Below are 5,629 nucleotides of genomic sequence, written 5' to 3'. Positions count from 1 at the left end.
CGGCGTCGGTAGCCGCCACTACGCCGACAACAGCGGCCGTGTTCCGCCGCCGCAATACAATTTTTAACCTCCTCAAACTTCGACACGTCGACCGGAATGACAATCCGACCCGGATAATCAAACCCATAAATCCTCTCCGCCGCCTGCAGCAATTGCCGGAACATCGGATGGTTGAAGTAAATCACCGGCACAAGATGTCTCTCCGTTTCATCCTCCGGTCCGCCGACGTGAACAGCCAAATACCCTTTCGGCGCCGCCGCTGCCGGCCTAGACCGAACGCGGTCCAGCCGGGCGTAGCCGACCCGGCGAGAAAACGACGCCGTTGCAAGGGAAAAAATCTTGGAGAAGGGATTAGAATAAGTTGGAAATTTGAAGAATTGGGTCCTCCATTTGAAGATCTTGATTCTCAATTTGAAGCCTTTTCTTGTTGCTCTCATGAATTATTTTGGAGGATTCTGAAAAATTAATGGTGGGAAGAACTAAGGAGATTTGGGGAAGAAGAAAAATGGGGGTGGATTTTATAAGAAGAAGTGTAATTATTGTTTAAATCCACTTGGGGAATTTCTATTTTTGCCTTTTGGCCTGCTTTTTTGTCTTTTACATTTCTTAAGTTGCAAGGGAAACATGGAATATTATTAATTTTGTTCCTTAAAATATTATTTTGACTATATATATATATATTTATTTATTTATTTGTTTATTGAAGTTAAAATTAAATAATAATAACTATTTTCATACCAGAAAATACAATATGTCAATGTGTTTTTAAAGTTTATTATAAAAATGCTAATACACAACAAAAGAAGATCAATAATAAATTAGTCGGAGAAAATAATTTTAAGATTTATTGAAAATATATGAACTAAAATTGAACCAAATTCAAAGTATAGAGACTTAAATGGTATTTTAACATATTTTGTTTTATCCTAAACTACAGATAGGCTGTAGTTTATTTACTTTTAGCCATGTTTACCTCAATGAAGAGATAATAAATCAATAGTAATGTGAAAAATGGTCCTCATTTGATTACCATTTGTGCTGTTTACTTGTATTCAACATGCATATTGACACATGAGCCATACTTCCAAATCTATAATTAAAAAACGCAGGTTGATTGACGAGTAGAACATGCTCAATCCAGTTGCATTTGAAAATTATATCGTATTGTTACAGTTACCATTATTATTATTGTTTCAGAGGAAAAATTATGAATTTTGATACATTTATTGATATTGTTACTGTTTGACTCTCAGAAGTAACGGTAAGAATAATAGTAAAAGTAAATATGACAAAATCGATAATTCTATGTAAACACACAAAAAAAAAATATATATATATTCCAATTAAATTTGTGATTCAGACTCATTATAATTGATTCATCAATGAAATTTCATTACGATTATACCAATTTTCATTACGGTTGGGTAAATGTGGCCTAAAATTATTCATTTCAAACTTTGTGCTTCAACTTTTTATTCATTATAGTTCTTATACTTTTAAAATATTTATGTTAATGCCTGTACTTTTAAAAAGTGAACATTTTGATTCTTTTTTTAATTTAGAAAATTTAATATAAAGTTTAAACATTATGAAACATTTGATTCACCTTTATTAGTGAATGAAGTATAATATTAAAATTTCGATGGAAAAGAATGAGATAAAATGAAAATGAAGGAACCAAAACAGCTTGATATACCTTTTGACTTTCTTGTTATGTTAATTATTTTTTCTTCTTAAAAAAATTAGATTGTTATTAAAAAAAAGGATGATCACTTAGAATAAATATTGGATCCCAATCTTATCATATTGTTTTGAGTTACTACCTCATTGTTTCAAATCTCATTTTCAAATCCAACATTCTAGTGTATTTTTACTTCAATGTAATTCAGAAATGCTTATGAAATATTACGGATAATATTGCTAACTTTTGAAAGAATAGAGGCATGTTTGAAATAAAGGTAAAATCGAGGAGTATTTTGGTAATAGTCTTGTTAAAATAATTCTATTATAAAAACAAAACAAAACAAATTTTTAAGGAAGTGGTTAATTGTCCACACCATATTGTTATTTTATATTTACAAATACAACCTACTCAGCTTGCAAGACATGGCACATAAAATAGATAATTCTTTTTTTTTTTTTAATATATGCATGAGTTAGTAGGAAAATATGTAATAGCCAAAATTTAAAAGGGTTTGGTTATCAAATGAGGGTGGAGTTAAGTGAATTAGAATTAATTTTGATTAGATTAATATAGTTAATTTTTTAAATTTAAATTTGGAAGATTTTTAAAAATAGAAAAATAAGGAAAACTATTTACACAAAATAGTAAAATTTCATATTTAAACTTTTATCATTGATAGACAATGATAGATTTTTATTATTTTCTATACAAATGTTGATAGATGTCCATCAACATCTATCAATATTTTTTTTTACTATTTTTTAAATAATTTGACATTTTTTCTATCGATAAATTTTTTTTTCTTTTAATACATTAGGGCTATTTAAACTTATTTCCGACCTTGACCCATAGTTTAATAGTCGTTGCTTATATTACCGGCTTTAGAGTACCTCGTAAGGTCCAAATTATCTATAATCGGATAATAATAAAAACAAAGTAATTAAAATATCTTTTGAATAAAATAAAATAAAATAAAATTTCAAACTTTTATAATATATATCGATGCCTCGTTGAGATTTAGGGAATAAGTCAAGTCATTGGCTCATGATTTCATTTCCATAAGCTATCTTTGTTTTAATGTAATTAAAAATATTAATGTCGGCACAAATTATTCTACATTTTTATTTTTCGTTTATTCTTATATATTTATTTCGTACATGTTTGATATTGATAGTTCAAGTAGGAATCTTAGAGAGAGAGATTTAATTCTTATTGATTTCGTATTATTGTTTTACTATGGTCATGTAAATATTTGGTTGGATATTTTAGAATTAACAAATTACTAAAAAAGATTATTTTTTGTTTAGGAAAATAATCAATAAGAAACGATGTCGGGTGATTCCTGTCAATCACATAATCAAACAAGCACATTTTAATTAATGGTTGAAAAATCAATTCCAAGTTTTTAAAAATTTTGAAATCAATTTCTAACATTTGGCAATTTTTTTTTTATATAAAAAAAAGTATTTTTGGCAATGTAAAAGTGAGTTTAATCATGTGAAAATTACTCTCAAACATAATTGATTAAAAATTACTGTTTAGTCCCTAAATATCATTAGGTTAAAAATTACTTTATATAAGCAACCATCTAATCTTTATAATTGATTAATTAAATTTAATTGAAAATTAAAAATTCCATTGAAATTGAAAATATATAGTGTTAAGAAATTTAGGACCTAATCTCTCCATCTAACTCCTACACTACCAAATGTCAACTAGATTTTAACATATGAAATCTTCCCAAATAACATCTTATCCATATATGGGTGTAGTTTTAAATGGNATATATTTATTCCTATTCAAAATCACTTCGTAATATACTTATAATCACCAAAAATCAATTTAGTATTTAATTTAACACTTTTAAATACAAGTTTCATATCATCAAAATTATTTTTAAATGACTTAAATGCATGTTTAGATTAATTTTGAAAATCAAAAGATGATTTTGTTTATTTCTGAATCACTTCAAAACATACCATAATCAAGATCCCTAATATTCACTTATCAAGAAATCTCTGAAAGACTTTTATTATTATTACTTTTTTTTTTTTTAGAAAAATAAAGCAATTAACAATTACACAACCAACGAGGCTATATCAGCCTCAACCAAACAACACAATTAAACAAGAAAATTATCTTGCAAATAATAAGATTGAGACCCATCCGATGCCCCATCAAGTCAACCCATCTGCCACCATATGTTGAGAATGTTGAATGCTGCTAAATTGAATCTCATGATGCACCTTCATGCACCTAATATCTTCTGCCACTAATTTAATCATAGTAAGCACCCGTTCTTTCCCAATCAATAATCGCACAACGTTAACACAATCCGACTCCAATACCAATGACAGTTGCACCCTCGAAGTCACATTCCGAAGCCCTTTTGCAATCGTACAATCTTCTGCATAATATATAATAAGAGCCATTTCATAGCCCTTTTGCCTGCTATTATGAGCACCCCTTATTATCCTAAAATACCCAACCAATATCCCTTTACATTGCAAAATGTCCCAAGCAGCATCATATGAAAGTGGAAACCATTGCTTTAGAAGGCAGGTCCACACCACTCGGCCCCAACTCCATGCTCCCATCCTCACGCGAATTGCTATGTTCCTCCACCACACTCAACCCCGCAATCAACTTGCTTCAAAAGAATGTGAAAGAATCTTGAATTGAATCAAGTAAAGGCTCCCTCGATCTATCTCCATTACAAAGGACCGCACGATAAAATCTTACCTACGCTTTTAGATTTTAGGGTTGTATCAAATTAAAATTTAAAACTAATAATTATATCAATTTAAACTTTAAATTTTTCTAAATTAATCAATTTAGTTTTTTTTCTTTTCTTTTTGATAGAGTTCAAATGAAACAAGAGGTTGTAAATTCAAATATATTGAAGTTGGGTCATTTTTGTGTTAAGAAACAGAAGATAAGTGAGTGTATAAGTATGGAATATGTGACAAAATGAGTAAAGAAACATGAGCAATATAATTTTAAGGTATGATGTAATCTCAACAAAAGAGTGGTCGACGTTATCCATGTCCTAAAGTTAGGCATAGATTTTCTAATGCAAACTACAAACCTCAGCCACACACGTGTCATTCTCTTCCTAGCCTTTAAGAGTTTCTTTCTCTTAAATGTTTTATTTTATTTTATAGTGTTTTTAGAAATACATAATGTTAGCAAAAATAAGTTAAAGAATGTCTACCATCATTAGCAAATTGAGACATCCAATGATATAGAAGCTAACCGCTAAAACAAGCCTCAATCATTCTCCGACCAGCTAAACCATCCACAACAATATTTTTATGGACTCTTTTTAAATATTAAAAAATATTTACATTTTATAGAAAAATGTTCCAGAAGTAGAAATATTTTTTTTTTGAGATTTTCTTATTTATAAAAATTTTCCTATTTTTTTATAATTCATTGATGTGATGCAAAAACTTGCAATTCCATTGAAGTAGCTAACTAAAGACTTTCTTCATGATGATCTTAATAGTAGTGTGGTTCAAATTATTGGAGTTAAATTAGCAATTTCCACAATAGGTTTTGACATATCTATTTTCTTTAGCTTTAGGGTCAGCATAACGTATAGGGGAGTGTGGTGATCGTCTAAGGTTCTCATTTTAGAAAGACCTCATATTTTACATATACATACATATACATATATACATACATATACACACATATATATATATATTATAATATTGACACTACTAAAAAAATCTACAATGAATGGACTCATAAACTCTCTTAATTTCGATTTGATGTTTCGAATTTATTAACCTTTTATCTTTTTAATCATAATTCCTTTCAAATTTTTTTAAACGTCTCAAGCATTAATATAACTCCTTGGAAGCTCTAATAAGTTTATATTGAGAGAATTGAAGACCTTTCATATTTCATATTTATTTATTTATTTTTTTCAAAACTAAA

The sequence above is a fragment of the Benincasa hispida genome, unplaced genomic scaffold (genome assembly GCF_009727055.1).
Source record: "Benincasa hispida cultivar B227 unplaced genomic scaffold, ASM972705v1 Contig285, whole genome shotgun sequence".
NCBI classification, from domain to species: domain Eukaryota; kingdom Viridiplantae; phylum Streptophyta; class Magnoliopsida; order Cucurbitales; family Cucurbitaceae; genus Benincasa; species Benincasa hispida.
Note: the sequence above shows the minus strand (reverse complement) of the source record.